Source organism: Triturus cristatus, chromosome 3_2, assembly GCF_964204655.1.
Source record: "Triturus cristatus chromosome 3_2, aTriCri1.1, whole genome shotgun sequence".
NCBI lineage: Eukaryota > Metazoa > Chordata > Amphibia > Caudata > Salamandridae > Triturus > Triturus cristatus.
This window is the reverse complement of record NC_140584.1, coordinates 669,022,458-669,041,150: the sequence shown is the minus strand read 5'-3', so window position 1 is coordinate 669,041,150 and position 18,693 is coordinate 669,022,458. Positions and strand designations below refer to the sequence as shown.

General features: G+C 55.4%; 1 protein-coding gene across 3 annotated transcripts in view; it reads left to right on the top strand.

Annotated features, from left to right (window-relative positions):
• Positions 1-18,693, top strand: part of NME9 (NME/NM23 family member 9) — a 592,734-nt gene that overhangs the window by 177,515 nt on the left and 396,526 nt on the right. The window lies entirely within an intron of this gene.

Here is an 18,693-nt window from a genome sequence, read left to right as displayed (position 1 = left end):
GACTAAATCACCCTTGGGTGGTGTGGCCATGTCCACTCGTCAGCCGGTGGACTGTGTGCATGCAGACCAGGTCTGGCAGTGCCTCAACCCCCCCTTCCGTAGATGAAGACCGGTCCATGTGTCAATCTGTGCACGAGTCCATCCGTGCTGCAGGCACAGACCTAACCACACACCCAGTATACCCACCCACCGTGTCGGTAAGAACCCTGTCACAAATGCTTCAGTCCCCTACCTGCAACATCAAATTGCCTTGCCAAAACACCATTTGGCCACGTACAGTGCAACACGTAAGGCGCCTCTGCATGGCTCGCTACGCCCGCACACCACACTGCTGACTGTGTACCCAAATAGATGCATCAACTAAGATTGTGTCTCACACATGCGTAAAGCCCTGACAGCTGTGGCCAAGGGACATAGCCATGCACAAGTGCACTGTGAGAGGAATGCAGGACAGATCCAACTACCCAGAGGAAGAGTGCCAAATCAGAAATGCATGCAACATGGATGCCACATGTGACACTGTTAACATTGTCTCTCTCACACACAGGTCAACGTCGACGAACACCCCCCAACACTGGGGGGGAAGTCACACAGGACCAGGCTCCGCGGGATGATGACCCCACCGCCAGCGATGACTCTCACCACTCCGTGGATGACCCAGACCAACCTGGCCCCTCTGGTGTCCAACCACCTGCAGCACCTGCGTCAGGTACAACTGTGCCAACCACCACCCCCATTCCTGCCACATCCCAGGAGACGTCCAGGAGCCCTGCCCGCACACGACCACCCAGCCAGTCTGCCCAGGAGGGACACGGTCCTCCGGGCACCCAGGAGGAGGCAGGCGGCAACGCAGATGCCATCCCTCAGGGGTCCCGGAGACCCGATGCACCCACAACGGCAGGCCAGGTGCACGTGGGCAGGGGTGGCGGGAGTGGAGGACGGCGGAGGCGCGAACCTGACCAGGCAGCTCAGGACCCGGTAGTGTCCCAGGTCAGCAACATCCTGGATACATACCGGCGTGACACCAGGGGCATGGACCAGATTGCGTCCACCCTCAATGACATCAAGGGGACCCTCCAGGAGATGAAGACCCTGCAGTCCCAGCAACATGCCTGTCAACTGCAACACCAAGGAAGGATGGAGGATAGACAGGCTGAGCTCGTGGCGGTGCAAACCCAAATGACCGGTGTACTCCGTCGGATTGCCGACAACATGGGCAACCCTCCCTGTGGCACCAGGCGAAGGCCATTACCAGACACAGGGAGGGATCAGGAGGAGGAGGATTCATCCGACGGAGCGTCACAGACATCGTCACGGACTGCTTCCGAGGGTCCCCGCAGGAAGGTGGGTCGTCCACGAAAAAGACTGTGAGAGTCAGCAGAACATCACCATCTCCCAGGTCACCTGGCCTGGCACCTGGCCCTCTGGCCCAATAGCAGCACATGACATTCTCTGCCACATGGACTTGCTGGTCACTGTCTGACCTATGTTGACGAAGACTGTGGCATGGACTCTGACATTTTGCTACGACAAGGATACCAACTCCCCCAGTGAACTTTGGATTCTACACTCCCGCTGTGCACCTCTTGTCATCCCCACAAACCCGTACCCCACCACAAATAAATTAATCACACTTACAAGATGATGCCGTGATTCTACATTATTACAATACATGTGTGTGTCGTACAGTCAAAGCATGCCTGATCTCAGAATTAACTCCAACCATCCAAACCGTGGGGTCGCAGTCTTGCCCAGGACACACATGGGTCCCAATGTCTCATCTGATACAGACATGGAGTACCAAACTCACCTGTGCTGGGCCCAACCAGCTGAGTGGTTCCCGCACAACTGTGGCTACAGACACATTCAGGGGAGCAACAGTCATGCGCAGAGGTCAGGGATCATGTGGAGTGACCTGGCTTGCCGCTCCCAGGTATGTCTAGACATGTGTCCCTACAATGTGCAGCATGCTTGCGTCAGGCGGATGTTGAGAATGGTGGCTAGGCCAAGGTTGGATGCATGGAGATGCCAGAATGCAGTTTAGGATCACTGTGCCACATGGTTGTGTTGGGGTTGTGGGCTGCATCATGAGTGTGGGCGTGGATCTAGAAGGTCATCCTGCAGCTGGCTGTGAAACATTCCCCCCATCCCGTTAGGACGTTGATGTGGCCTGGTTGCCCGACGCAGTAGCAGAGCTGTGCAGATGCACTCCGGATATGGACAAGTACCATGGGAGTCGTGAGGCACATGTCCGTAGACTGCAGGGTAGGATTCTACACAGATGTTGTAGTTTCCCTGGGGGATGGTCTCTCTTGCCTTGAGGTGGATGGACCTGTGCATCTTGTGCATAATACAGTTCCCACTCCCTGACAAACCCCTAGCATCTTGTCACTCTACACATAGACACATATGCACCACCTATGAAAACTATGCCAGACCTGCGGCACGCACAGTGGCAACAGGGCACCATTGACAGGGAAGAGGCACCTTGGAGACAGAGGGACAAATTTATTAGTCATGTGTGTTGGAATGACAATGATACTCTGTCAACACATACACAGGTCATGTGGATGTACATGTGGGAGCAACACTGGCACCCCCCATTGCAACACAGATGCTGGCATCCCATTGACCTGGCACACAAGTGACGGATAACAGCTAAACACCCCCTGCTGCCACGGAGAGGCCGCTATACACCATTGAGGCCCTGATGGGGCAATCACACACCATGTCAACCCGGTGCAACCTGTATGTTTCCGAGGCCAGTGTTACACACAATGATGGCCTCATCACAATCCCCAATCCCCTGCCACATGACAGTCACCAAGTCTGAGCATGGCTCCAGGTGAAGCCTGCCCCATGTCATGTTCCCCATGTAGGATCACCATGTATGCAAATGGAACACACATGAACCGGAGAAGTGCACACAGACTACAAACAATTCACACACCCAAAACGACGTGAGGCATCCCTTACCCTGAGGAGATTTCAACACTTGCCCGTGCATGTGACGCTGAATCAGCACATGTCGCTGTGTTCATGAGGAGTAGCAGGAGCACAACAATGCCACCAGCAGACAGCATGCACATGGACCTGTGGAAGAGAGACACACAAGGATTCAGCACAAAGGAGCACATCCGCAAGCATGTACTTAACACGTATCATGTTGTTAACATGACAGGTGACAATGATGACCCTCAGACAACATCCTTCCATTGCGCCATCACTTGAGTGACACTTCAATACACACCACTGACTCACTTGGCAGACATGCAGATGGACACACACATTGCAACACATGCCACACACGGCCCAATGCGTGCACACTCAGACACTGGAACTCACCACTAAGCAAAGAAGTTGCGTATGAGCCGACTCCGCATGTCCTCCACAGCCTCCTCCTCCTCCACATCACTTGCCCCGTCACCAAGCCCTTCATCCTCCACGGGTGGATGGTCCTGGTCATCTTGATCCAGTATGAGTGGAACAGCTTCCTCCACTGCCATGTTGTGCAGCATGCAGCAGACGATGATGATCTTGCACACCTTCACCGGGGCATATGGGAGTGCTCCGCCGGTCTTGTGGAGGCACCGGAATCGGCTCTTCAGAAGTCCAAACGTCCTCTCAATGACTCTCCTGGTCCGCCCATGTGCGTTGTTGTAGAGGTGCTCGGCAGCCGTGCTGGGGTTGCGGACAGGCGTCATCAGCCATGGCATGTTGGGATAGCCAGCGTCCCCTACAAGGAAACATCATGGACAGAAGTGTGTCAGCACAGGCAGTGAGATTGGAAGATGACGCCAAACACTGAACTGCCAGAGTCTACCCACCAACAATACATGCTCGCTCGTTCCGCAGCTGCAGCATCATTTCTGGCACCCTGCTACGCCTCATGATGAAGGCATCGTGTGCTGATCCTGGAAAGCGAACACAGACATGTGAAATCACCATGTTGGACAGACACACCACAAGGGCATTAATGGAGTGATAATGTTTGCGATTCCTATACACCACCTCCTGTGCCTGTGGTGGTACCAACGCAACATGTGTCCCATCTATGGACCCAATGACATGGGGCATCCCTCCCAGGGCATAGAACTCACGCTTGACATCTGTCAACTGCTCACGATTTGGGAATTTAATGTACTCATCCAGGTGAACCAACATGGCCTCTAAGAAATCATGCAGAACACGGCTGAACATCGTCTGGGACATGCCCCCGACATCAGCAATGGTATGTTGGAACGTACCCGTGGCAAGGAAATGTAGGGCTGCCATCACCTTCAACTTGGGTGTCAGTGCACTTGGATACCTGTGGCGCGGGAGGAGTTGTGCTTCCAGCCGGCCAGTCAACTCATCAATCAACCGTTGGCTGAATCTGTAGCGGCGTATACAGTCCCGTTCATGCAGGGCAGCAATGTCTGGCATACGTCGAGGGAGAGGCGGAGCCCTGCAGTGAAATGGAAGGAACACCTAAGAGTGAGCACTGTACAACAACATCGTCAATGCACTGAGCACATGTTACACAGCCAATACACATATGCCACGTTGTGAGTCAGGTCTGTGCCACAGTTCCTGGACACGAACGCCAGTCAGGTTACACTCCTACCAAGGGACAGCCACTAACGGAGGGGGGCAAGATCACGATGACATGGCATGAGACTAGCTGTGGGCCAGTGTAAGTGAACATGCACACGCATCACAGGATTCACAGACATCCACACATGTGCAGAGGTAGTATGCGTATGGTACAGACAGGTAGTTGGATGCGATATGCACTGGTCACATGTCATAGGAATAGGACAGGCCACACACATTGCCTTTGAGGAGTACATGTCGAGACAGAACATACATAGGGAGCATGTGGATATGTACTTGTGTTGATACTCCGTGTAGTTGGATACATACACACCTCATGGCAAATCACATATGTGGGCTGGTGTGCGGAACAGTGTGCCATGCCCATCGACACACAGACACATGTTGGCAGCAGCAACTGCTGACACATTGAATCACACACCTACAGCAAAATCATGGAAAGACATGCCACACACATGACATGGTTGCAGCATGCAACGCAGCCATACACGTGTCATATGTAATATTCCGTGTACCTGGCATCAGGGGACAGGTGCGGGTGTCCGTGACTGGGACATGCAAGTGACTCATGGCTCCACTAGTGTGTACGACATGCACACATGTCAAAGGAGTGCAGGGGATGTGTGGTACAATGCGCACCATCACACACGACATGTGTACACAGCTCATCGTACATGTGCTTTGCCCACACCTCAGGGGTAAAGTGCCACATCACATCCTGACACACCTGTGTCACACACAGGTGGTATTGCACAGACAATGCATTGGTGTCCACCCTTGGCAATACCTGTCCGCTCCATTCCTGTCTGTGTGCCGCCTGTCACCACTGACAGTTGTTATACGCACCGTACATACGCTCGGAGCGCGTGTATAGGGTCCCTGGGCCAATATTGCCGCTGGCGTATGCGTACGCCACAGTAGTACGGACTGTACACGCGCTTGTGCGGTCCGGATCACAATATGGGCGCTGGCGTATGCGTACGCCACAGTAGTACGGACTGTACACGCGCTTGTACGGTCCGGATCACAATATGGGCGCTGGCGTATGCGTACGCCACAGTAGTACGGACTGTACACGCGCTTGTACGGTCCGGATCACAATATGGGCGCTGGCGTATGCGTACGCCACAGTAGTACGGACTGTACACGCGCTTGTACGGTCCGGATCACAATATGGGCGCTGGCGTATGCGTACGCCACAGTAGTACGGACTGTACACGCGCTTGTACGGTCCGGATCACAATATGGGCGCTGGCGTATGCGTACGCCACAGTAGTACGGACTGTACACGCGCTTGTACGGTCCGGATCACAATATGGGCGCTGGCGTATGCGTACGCCACAGTAGTACGGACTGTACACGCGCTTGTACGGTCCGGATCACAATATGGGCGCTGGCGTATGCGTACGCCACAGTAGTACGGACTGTACACGCGCTTGTACGGTCCGGATCACAATATGGGCGCTGGCGTATGCGTACGCCACAGTAGTACGGACTGTACACGCGCTTGTACGGTCCGGATCACAATATGGGCGCTGGCGTATGCGTACGCCACAGTAGTACGGACTGTACACGCGCTTGTACGGTCCGGATCACAATATGTGCGCTGGCGTATGCGTACGCCACAGTAGTACGGACTGTACACGCGCTTGTACGGTCCGGATCACAATATGGGCGCTGGCGTATGCGTACGCCACAGTAGTACGGACTGTACACGCGCTTGTACGGTCCGGATCACAATATGGGCGCTGGCGTATGCGTACGCCACAGTAGTACGGACTGTACACGCGCTTGTACGGTCCGTACTACTGTGGCGTACGCATACGCCAGCGCCCATATTGTGATCCGGACCGTACAAGCGCGTGTACAGTCCGTACTACTGTGGCGTACGCATACGCCAGCGCCCATATTGTGATCCGGACCGTACAAGCGCGTGTACAGTCCGTACTACTGTGGCGTACGCATACGCCAGCGCCCATATTGTGATCCGGACCGTACAAGCGCGTGTACAGTCCGTACTACTGTGGCGTACGCATACGCCAGCGCCCATATTGTGATCCGGACCGTACAAGCGCATGTACGGTCGGTATCACTGCTTGTGGGGTGCCCTAGGGCGTGGAACGCACCGTACCTGTGTGTAAATGTATGAAAACACATAGGGGACACATGAGGGACAAGTATAAGGGCCTAAATGCCTGATGGTTGCCATGGAGACTGAGTTAAAATTTTGAATTTGAGCACCAGGTGCACAGCAGAAGTCAGTTTGAAAGAATCTACATTGTTGCAATGTGGATGTTGACTTGACATCATTATCAAAACTGAAACCATGCAAAGCCACACACTGGGGTAGGTTTGAAGGGATTGGATGAAACGTAGGATGCTAATGTGACTGACCAATCAATCTGTACTCCTATACATGAACAGGCCAGCCAGGCATATATAAGGCAGCCAGGTCCCATGAGAGAGCACTTGCCTGCACATCCATTCATCCATGACCACTGCTGCTGATAGTGATTCCTCTGGCACCATGTCCAGGACTGTGGAGAGGTCACAGCCATTCACCCAGGAGGAGAACCTTGCCCTGATAGATGTGATCCTCCCACAGTTCCAGAGCCTGTATGGTCGACCAGGGGTTCAGGTGAGTGCAGACTCCACTAGCTTAGACTGTGCCCCTTTTGTGTGACAGTGACTTCTGGCATTGTGTCCATGTGTGACAGACATGCACTGTTGTTTGGAGTGGGTCCCAGGGTGTGGAAGGCCTCATGTCACCCATGCAGAGCATGCTGTGTTTCCTGTGTGCACTCCTCACTTGCATAGTGCCTACTGTGACAATGAATGCAAGGTGCATGCCACATTCTGCCTGCATACTCCTCCTGGGGATGTTGTTTCCACAGTCCTGATGTGATCCTGTGTTCCCCCCAGTGTGACAGGTGTCAGTACCCATGGATGTGTGTTTGTTCAGTGTACCTGTGCTGTGAGTGTCCAAAGGCCGTGTTCGTCCCCTGCACATTGGTGTGTGTGTTAGTCCCCTGTCATGTGGGTGAGTGCATATGGGGAGTGTTGCACACAAGCAGCATGAGGGATGGATATGGCCTGGCCATCGGATGTGAGCAGGGAGCAGTGCTGTGTGCATGCCGTGCTGAGCCAGCCCCACACCTGTGACACCCCCGTCTACTGGCACATGGGCAGAGTGAGGTGTGTACCCGCAGTTGGCAATGCCATGTGATTGTCCTGTACCTGTGTGTGTCTGTGTACTCTGCTGAGGTAGCATCAGTGTGCTGGGGCAGGTGACTGCTGTGAGGTGCTGTACATAATCCTGGTGTAGCCTGTGAGGCACAGTGTGATCCCTGGTCAGTGAGTGTGTGGTACCCCTCATGCCACCCGTGTGCTTCCACTGGCACGTAGTGCATTTGGCCTTCCACAGTGGATAATGTCCCTATGACAAAGGTGCAATTAGTTGCATGCATACCATGGCCTGTTCATAATGAGGATTGTTCTATATGTGTGTCTCTGTGTCTTTGCTCATGTGGATTAATGTATTCTCTCTTTTGCATCCTCACAGGTAGGCGCCATTGCCAAGGGGGAGATCTGGAGGGAAGCCGTCAGTGCCGTGAGGGGTACAGAGGGTCGGAGGCGGAGCCTGTCTCAGGTGAGGAAACGCTGGCAGGACATCCGGTGCTGGACGAGGAGGATTGCACGGCTCCTGCTGGGGGACTCACCTGAGAGCCGTAAGAACCGTGGCCGCCGTCGTCTGACCCACATCCAGAAGCGTGTGCTGGCGGTGGTCTTCCCCGATATGGACAGGCGCCTACAGGAGAGGCAGCAGCAGGAAGGGGGTAGGTACATGTGTGTCAGTTGTGTGTCCCCAGCCAATGTAAGTGTGCAGTTGCATGGATACACTGCCAGGGTTTGATTGTGCAGTGCGTCAACTTCTCCACAAAGTAGCACAGTGCTGTTCTCACTCCCTCCCTTCCCCTCCTTGAAATGTGTTCCCTGGTCTGTCGCCACTCTTGCACAAGGTTATTTATGCAGGCAGTTCATGCAGGTGCCCTATGCTATCAGCATCATGTGTGGGGGTGATGTGCCACAGGTATGGGGACCTTGCGTGTGCCATGGCCAATTTCAGTCATTGTGGTGTCCATGTCACTTGGCACTGATTGTGAATCACGACATAGGGGTGTGTCTCCAAAATGTACAGCCTTCCAGCATGCATGTCCAATTGTGTGCCCTCTGACATGATGTGCCTGAGTGGGAGGCCTGCTAAGTGCAGGGACGGTTGCTTAATTTGCAGTCATGTCCATCCTGGACCATGGAGGAGTGTGGGCACTACTGTGCCCTGGGGCACCTCTTCCTAGGTATCATGTGCGTCATCCAACAATATGGCCATTCACTGTGTCTTTGCCATGGGTTGCGTAGGGTGGCATTGTACCCTGGGCTCAACTGTTAGGACCTACAGGTTGCTACATGTGTCCACTGTACAGGGGGACCCATTTTGCTTGTGCATACTCACAGTGGGCATTACCTGTGTGTGTTGTTGAGACAATCTGATGATGTTTGCCTGTCAATGATGTGTGGACATGGCCACCAGGGGCTGTGTGTTTACAGTCATGAATTAGTGGAGGCCATGTGTTTCCATCCCAGAGTAAGAGGTGTACATACTTTCTCCGTCTCAATGAGATTGTCTCAGGTGTGGGTGGTTTGTGCGTACAAGGCCTACATGTCAGAAGCTTCATCCTGCTTGCTGGGTTTAGCCTGTGTGTGATGTTTGACTGGACATACGCTCAAGGTGCAGTGACCCTGTCATGTGTGGCCTGGTTTCATGTATTGCCTTTGCAGCATGCGGCAAGAGTAAATGGATATGATTCATGCTCATCCCTTTTTGACGACGCAGTGTGGTGCAGGTGCTGTGCACATTTGTCCCCAGAGGCTGACTCCTCTCTAAAATTTCAGGTGCAGTGATTTGCTGTTGTGTCATGATCTCCATTGTGTCTCAGTGGCATGGTGGGTAGAAAAACTGTGTGTTCCATGGCCTACATGTGTACATTGTTTTGTAGGTGTTACTCCTGTTGCTTTTCAGGCTATGCAATGTGACCTATGTATATTTGACTCATGTGACATAAGTGTACAGGTGTCTGATTTTCTCCTGTCTCTTCACCTTGCCCACAGCATCGCCGGGGGACACGGAAGGAGACACTAGCACGGACCGGGAGGAGAGATTGAGCACCAGTACCAGCAGTGCTGTCCTGTCTGGCACATGGAGTGGCACGGAGGCCGAAGGGAGTGAGGCGGAGGACCTGTTGACTGCCAACACAGACTATGACGCAGACGGGTCCGAGGCTGAGCTCCCAGAGGTGGCGGAGTCTGCCCCCCCAGCTGATGGCAGCCCTCCACATCCCCCCGCCACCTCAGGTTCCATCACCGGCCTCCCACATGCTCGTGGCCCTTCCCTCCGTGCTCGGTCCCCACATGTCTCCTTCCTGCCAGGCACCGCACCCCCTGCCCCTGTCACCACTGCTGCGGTGAGTGCGGAGTCTGTGGACATCCTGAGGCAGTTGCAGGTTGGTCAGACTGCGATGCTAAATGTCCTCCATGCCCACACCCAGGTGCTGACCCAGATGGAGGCATACATGGAGGGCATGTCGGCTGCGCAGTCTGACCAACGGCAGTTGCTGAGGTCCATAGACTCCACACTGACTGCAGCACTGGATCTCCTGCAGCGCTGCGTAACGCCCCCTACCCCTGCCCCATCCACAATTCCCACTCCCGTGCCTGTCCCACGCACATCCAGACGTCAGCGTGCACGCACCCCAACAGACACAGGCACCACACCACCAGGGAAGTCGAAGCGCACACCTCCTGTCACGCACACACAGGGTGAGGAAGGCACACCCACTGGGTCGGGGGGGAAACGTAGAACACGCAGCCACAGTGGGAGTCCGCATTCCACACAACCCACTCCCTCCAAATCCACTCCCCTTAGCTCTCCTGGCCAACAGTCAGTGACAGCATCATCCACTGCGAGTGTGCCCCCCAGCCCCAGGATGACACCACCCCGCAAGCGGTGGAGGCGGGACCCGGCCAGGGGAGTTGAGTCCCCCACCCTGTCCACACCCTCCCCCAGTGGCGCTGCGACCCATCCCTTTGCCCCCCCCCCCTCCTTGGGGCCTGTGGTTGGATTGGGTACGGGGGAGTCGCTGGGGGAACTTGCCGACGTGTGCAGCGCCATTCTGTCCTCCACCTTTGGCGCTGGCACCCCCCCTGTGGCAGATTCATCCCTCCCTGCACCCACAACACCTACCCTTTCCCCTCCTGTCCCTGCGGTGCCTGTTTCCACCCTCCCCCCTGATGCCCCCTCTTCTGTGGATGAAATGGACTTGTGAACTGTGCAGGCAAGCTAGGGGACACACGTCCCGATGTGTACCCCCCCCCCGGACATTGCTGCTGGGCTGGCCCATGGCCCTTGTACATAGTGGACATTTTCTCTGATATATTTTCCTGCTGAATAAAGCCTTTTCTTTTTGTTTTGCACACTGATGCTTTCCTGGACTTGCTGTTGGTGCTGGTGCTCCCTGCGTTGGGGTGGTGATAATGTGTTAGGGGTCTGTGAAATGTTGGAGTGTGCTGCTCATGGGGTGTACCCTGCCATCTGCGTGCCATCACAAAGGTCTCTGCAAATGGTATTTGGTCATGTTTGCTCTCACTGTATGGTGACATTGTCCCAAGGTGTGTTCCGTCCTCTGTGGCCCAGGCCATTTTTCCTGCAGGGTGTCTCCCAAATGCTGTGCTGTGCTGTGTCTACATTTCCTGGATGTGTGAGGGTTGCCTTTCAATATAGCCATGCTGGCTCAGCGATGGCTCCGCCTGCATCTGGGGTATCACCCTTGTAGGTCACTGAACTTGTTGATGGGGTATATTGTCCGATGTCTGGGCACTGCTGGGAGTGATAGGTACACACCCCTCCTGTGTCTGGGCACTGCTGGGAGTGATAGGCACACACCCCTCCTGTGTCTGGGCACTGCTGGGAGGACCCTGCACCCACCCCTCCTGTGTCTGGGCACTGCTGGGGGTGTTTTGCACACCCCATTCTTATAGCAGGTTCGGTGCGTACATGCACGGGTGGGGGTTTGGTGCGTACATACACGGGTGGGGGTTCGGTCCGTACATACACGGGTGGGGGTTCGGGGCGTACATACTCTGCTGGGGTGGGGGTTCGGTGCGTACATACACGGGTGGTGGTTCGGTGCGTACATACACGGCTGGGGTGGGGGTTTGGTGCGTACATACACGGCTGGTGTGGTGGTTTGGTGCGTACATACACGGGTGGGGGTTCGGTCCGTACATACACGGGTGGGGGTTCGGGGCGTACATACTCTGCTGGGGTGGGGGTTCGGTGCGTACATACACGGGTGGTGGTTCGGTGCGTACATACACGGCTGGGGTGGGGGTTTGGTGCGTACATACACGGCTGGTGTGGTGGTTTGGTGCGTACATACACGGGTGGGCGTTTGGTGCGTACATACACGGGTGGTGGTTTGGTGCGTACATACACGGCTGGGGTGGTGGTTTGGTGCGTACATACACGGGTGGGGGTTTGGTGCGTACATACACGGCTGGGGTGGGGGTTCGGTCCGTACATACACGGGTGGGGGTTCGGGGCGTACATACTCTGCTGGGGTGGGGGTTCGGTCCGTACATACACGGGTGGTGGTTCGGTGCGTACATACACGGCTGGGGTGGGTGTTAGGTGCGTACATACACGGGTGGGGGTTTGGTGCGTACATACACGGCTGGTGGTTCGGTGCGTACATACACGGCTGGGGGGGGGTTCGGTGCGTACATACACGGGTGGTGGTTCGGTGCGTACATACACGGCTGGGGTGGGGGTTTGGTGCGTACATACACGGCTGGTGTGGTGGTTTGGTGCGTACATACACGGGTGGGCGTTTGGTGCGTACATACACGGGTGGTGGTTTGGTGCGTACATACACGGCTGGGGTGGTGGTTTGGTGCGTACATACACGGGTGGTGGTTTGGTGCGTACATACACGGCTGGGGTGGGGGTTCGGTCCGTACATACACGGGTGGGGGTTCGGGGCGTACATACTCTGCTGGGGTGGGGGTTCGGTCCGTACATACACGGGTGGTGGTTCGGTGCGTACATACACGGCTGGGGTGGGTGTTAGGTGCGTACATACACGGGTGGGGGTTTGGTGCGTACATACACGGCTGGGGGGGGTTCGGGGGCGTACATACACGGGTGGTGGTTCGGTGCGTACATACACGGCTGGGGTGGGGGTTTGGTGCGTACATACACGGCTGGTGTGGTGGTTTGGTGCGTACATACACGGGTGGGCGTTTGGTGCGTACATACACGGGTGGTGGTTTGGTGCGTACATACACGGCTGGGGTGGTGGTTTGGTGCGTACATACACGGGTGGGGGTTTGGTGCGTACATACACGGCTGGGGTGGGGGTTCGGTCCGTACATACACGGGTGGGGGTTCGGGGCGTACATACTCTGCTGGGGTGGGGGTTCGGTCCGTACATACACGGGTGGTGGTTCGGTGCGTACATACACGGCTGGGGTGGGTGTTAGGTGCGTACATACACGGGTGGGGGTTTGGTGCGTACATACACGGCTGGTGGTTCGGTGCGTACATACACGGCTGGGGGGGGGTTCGGTGCGTACATACACGGGTGGTGGTTCGGTGCGTACATACACGGCTGGGGTGGGGGTTTGGTGCGTACATACACGGCTGGTGTGGTGGTTTGGTGCGTACATACACGGGTGGGCGTTTGGTGCGTACATACACGGGTGGTGGTTTGGTGCGTACATACACGGCTGGGGTGGTGGTTTGGTGCGTACATACACGGGTGGTGGTTTGGTGCGTACATACACGGCTGGGGTGGGGGTTCGGTCCGTACATACACGGGTGGGGGTTCGGGGCGTACATACTCTGCTGGGGTGGGGGTTCGGTCCGTACATACACGGGTGGTGGTTCGGTGCGTACATACACGGCTGGGGTGGGTGTTAGGTGCGTACATACACGGGTGGGGGTTTGGTGCGTACATACACGGCTGGGGGGGGTTCGGGGGCGTACATACACGGGTGGTGGTTCGGTGCGTACATACACGGCTGGGGTGGGGGTTTGGTGCGTACATACACGGCTGGTGTGGTGGTTTGGTGCGTACATACACGGGTGGGCGTTTGGTGCGTACATACACGGGTGGTGGTTTGGTGCGTACATACACGGCTGGGGTGGTGGTTTGGTGCGTACATACACGGGTGGGGGTTTGGTGCGTACATACACGGCTGGGGTGGGGGTTCGGTCCGTACATACACGGGTGGGGGTTCGGGGCGTACATACTCTGCTGGGGTGGGGGTTCGGTCCGTACATACACGGGTGGTGGTTCGGTGCGTACATACACGGCTGGGGTGGGTGTTAGGTGCGTACATACACGGGTGGGGGTTTGGTGCGTACATACACGGCTGGTGGTTCGGTGCGTACATACACGGCTGGGGGGGGGTTCGGTGCGTACATACACGGGTGGTGGTTCGGTGCGTACATACACGGCTGGGGTGGGGGTTTGGTGCGTACATACACGGCTGGTGTGGTGGTTTGGTGCGTACATACACGGGTGGGCGTTTGGTGCGTACATACACGGGTGGTGGTTTGGTGCGTACATACACGGCTGGGGTGGTGGTTTGGTGCGTACATACACGGGTGGTGGTTTGGTGCGTACATACACGGCTGGGGTGGGGGTTCGGTCCGTACATACACGGGTGGGGGTTCGGGGCGTACATACTCTGCTGGGGTGGGGGTTCGGTCCGTACATACACGGGTGGTGGTTCGGTGCGTACATACACGGCTGGGGTGGGTGTTAGGTGCGTACATACACGGGTGGGGGTTTGGTGCGTACATACACGGCTGGGGGGGGTTCGGGGGCGTACATACACGGGTGGTGGTTCGGTGCGTACATACACGGGTGGTGGTTCGGTGCGTACATACACGGCTGGGGTGGGGGTTTGGTGCGTACATACACGGCTGGTGGTTCGGTGCGTACATACACGGCTGGGGTGGGGGTTTGGTGCGTACATACACGGCTGGTGGTTCGGTGCGTACATACACGGCTGGGGGGGGGTTCGGGGGCGTACATACACGGGTGGTGGTTTGGTGCGTACATACACGGCTGGGGTGGGGGTTCGGTCCGTACATACACGGGTGGGGGTTCGGGGCGTACATACTCTGCTGGGGTGGGGGTTCGGTCCGTACATACACGGGTGGGGGTTCGGGGCGTACATACTCTGCTGGGGTGGGTGTTAGGTGCGTACATACACGGGTGGGGGTTTGGTGCGTACATACACGGCTGGTGGTTCGGTGCGTACATACACGGCTGGGGGGGGTTAGGGGGCGTACATACACGGGTGGTGGTTTGGTGCGTACATACACGGCTGGGGTGGGGGTTCGGTCCGTACATACACGGGTGGGGGTTCGGGGCGTACATACTCTGCTGGGGTGGGGGTTCGGGGGCGTACATACACGGGTGGTGGTTCGGTGCGTACATACACGGGTGGTGGTTCGGTGCGTACATACACGGCTGGGGTGGGGGTTTGGTGCGTACATACACGGCTGGTGTGGTGGTTTGGTGCGTACATACACGGGTGGGGGTTTGGTGCGTACATACACGGCTGGGGGTTCGGGGCGTACATACCAGGGTGGGGTGGGGGTTCGGGGCGTACATGCACGGGTGGCGCTTGGGTGCGTACATACACGGGTGGGGGTTCGGGGCGTACATACCAGGGTGGGGTGGGGGTTCGGGGCGTACATACACGGGTGGCGCTTGGGTGCGTACATACACGGGTGGCGGTTCGGGGCGTACATACACGGGTGGGGGTTCGGGGCGTACATACACGAGTGGGGGTTCGGGGCGTACATGCACGGGTGGGGGTACGGGCCGTACTTCCACGGGTGGGGGTACGGTCCGTACATACCCCTGCCCACGCTCTGCGTGCCTGGGTACGGGCCGTACCCATGCCTTTGGTGTGTGGGTACGGTGCGTCCCACCATTGTTGCGGGCCGTGGGGTCCGCACCGTACACAGGCCTTGGGGGCGTGGCTACGGGTCGTACCACGCGTACCCCTACATGACCCCAGCAATGCTGGTACGAGCTGTACCAAGGCCTTTCTGACGTGGGTACGGGCCGTACCGCTATTGTTGGAGTGACGTAGGGGGACGCGTGGTACGTTCCGTACCCACGCTCTTGCGGCCTGGGTAGGGTACGTACCGGTTCGCGTGACCATCCACTTCCGTTGTGGCGGACGCTTGCGTTGCTGGCCTTGCCCCCACCCCCTGGAAGTGACCAGGCCCTGATGGTCAGGTATGTCCAGGCCATGTGTGATTTGGTACCATGTGTTGGTGTTGTGTGTCCTGCCCCTGCCCCCCCCTTTGCCCCTGGTTGTTGTGCTGACCTTCTGCGGCGTCTGCGTCGGTTCCTGTACGCCAGGTGGACTGCTAGGAGGGCAGGGATGGCACGTAGGTTCGGGTCCATGTCTGTTCGTCGCGTCCAGCTGCTCCTTGCGTGTGTCGTCCTGATTTCCCGGCAGTTTTTGGCAGCCGGTAAATATTTTCCGTGCGGGATGACGTCGGTTCGAATCGTACTTCCTGGTTCGTGAAACGTAGGCTGGATGCGTACCGACGTCACGTCGGCTCCTTTCAGGATCGGAATTGTGTTTAGTTTCTGTTCGGTCGGTGTTTTGTTCGAATCGTACGGAAATGGTGTTTCCGTATGAATCGTACTTGCATTTTCGGATGGATTTCGCACCGGGTACGAGTCGGACGGAGAAAAGGCTCCGTCCGACGGTTCGTACCCGGTTTTTACCGGATCGGAATTGGCACCATAATGTTCAGAAAAATCAATAGCATCTGTATTCACTTTATTTTTCCATCCTGCCCCTTCCAAGTAATTTCTCATTTGTATGTTAAATCTGAGAATCTACTTGAAAGGGTCATGATAAAACAATACAAATCTCAATCACATGCGATAGTCTGAAGAGCTAGACACAACCTGCCGTTGCAACAGTGATGGGGCTGTCAAGTTTCAAAGAGCTGACAGAATCAAACAGGAGACGAGATACACAGCTCTTACATTCTCAGGTCCCATACAATAGAAGTGATGTCATAGAAAGATATTTCAATATAGATCATGAAATGCTTCCACAGAAGTCATGAAAGAACAGCCTTAGCAGTAGTGCCATTTGGCTGCAAGGATGCACAAAAAACAGCAATTTGCCTTCTGAAGTGACCTCATTACTTGTCATAATATAGTCCCTAGTGCTATATAAAACTTAAGGATTGATTGATTTAAATCATAGTTACTCCGCAAATATAAGATGGAAATATGTTTCCAAAATACATACGCTGAATTTTGGATAAATAGGCTTAATTCACCCAAAAAGCTAACACGATTGTGTCACAGAATTACCACAATTTGTCCAGAATAGGCCTCAATTATGCCCAGGGCAACTAGAATGGTCCCATGAATGTCTCTAATATATCAATTAAAGCTGTAAATATTCCCCATTTTCCAGCCACTCCCCTGTCACTCCCACAATTACTATTAAAGTGTATACCTAGATGTGTGGAGATCTTTGTATTCATAGTGGTGATCTCCGCACATTAAAGGTAGGAGGGCAGAGGCGTAGATCTCCACACATATGTTAGTCAATACAATTTTATAACTTAGTAGTAGTACTAAATGTACTACAAAATGCAGTTTGTGAGTAGCGTCCTTAGAGAACAATGACAACAAATTCAACACTCCCGAAAAAAAGTTACCAAAAGCCTGTCTGAAAAACATAAAAAATAACCCCAATCAACATTCCCCCAAAATGTAAGTTCTGAAACAAATGATGAAAAAATCTTACTTAAAAACAGCGTGCTAATTGAAAACACTGCGGTGCCGAATACGATCCGGCAAAAAAATTCCCCGTACGACTCGTATCCGGTCTTTTTACCGTACGAATCGTATAAGTGCCGTACAAACTGGCAATCACGATTCGCATGGTAAAAAGTCCATACGAACAGCATTCGGAATACTTCCCCACACGTCCTCGGGTCGGAAAATGTGTCCGACACGTCCTCGGACGATTTACCGTACAAATGTGAAAAGTGAAGTCCGACCGAGGAATCACGATCCAACCCGTGCGTCCGATCTCACAACCGTATGGTAAAAACACCGTCCGCACCGAACTCCCATTGCAACCATGGAGACATGTGCCCGCATACGCGCCCAACAATCCCCCCAGCACCCATACGTTCGAGTCGTACTCCCCGTTAATGTACACACCCCCCCCTGTATGTACACCCGTGTACGTGTCGAACCCCCACCCGTGTATGTACACCCCTGTACGTTCGAGTCGTACCCCCACCCCTGTACGTGTCCTAGCCCCGTGTATGTACACTCCAGTACGTTCGAGTCGTACCCCCACCCCTGTACGTGTCCTACCCCCGTGTATGTACACCCCAGTACGTTCGAGTCGTAGCCCCACCCCTGTACGTGTCCTACCCCCGTGTATGTACACCCCAGTACGTTCGAGTCGTACCCCCACCCCTGTACGTGTCCTACCCCTGTGTATGTACACCCCAGTATGTTCGAGTCGTACCCCCACCCCTGTACGTGTCCTACCCCCGTGTATGTACACCCCAGTACGTTCGAGTCGTACCCCCACCCCTGTACGTGTCCTACCCCCGTGTATGTACACCCCTGTATGTGTCGTACCCCCATGTATGTACACCCCTGTACGTTCGAGTCGTACCCCCACCCCTGTACGTGTCCTACCCCCGTGTATGTACACCCCTGTACGTTCGAGTCGTACCCCCACCCCTGTACGTGTCCTACCCCCGTGTATGTACACCCCAGTACGTTCGAGTCGTACCCCCACCCCTGTACGTGTCCTACCCCCGTGTATGTACACCCCAGTACGTTCGAGTCGTACCCCCACCCCTGTACGTGTCCTACCCCCGTGTATGTACACTCCTGTATGTGTCGTACCCCCATGTATGTACACCCCTGTACGTTCGAGTCGTACCCCCACCCC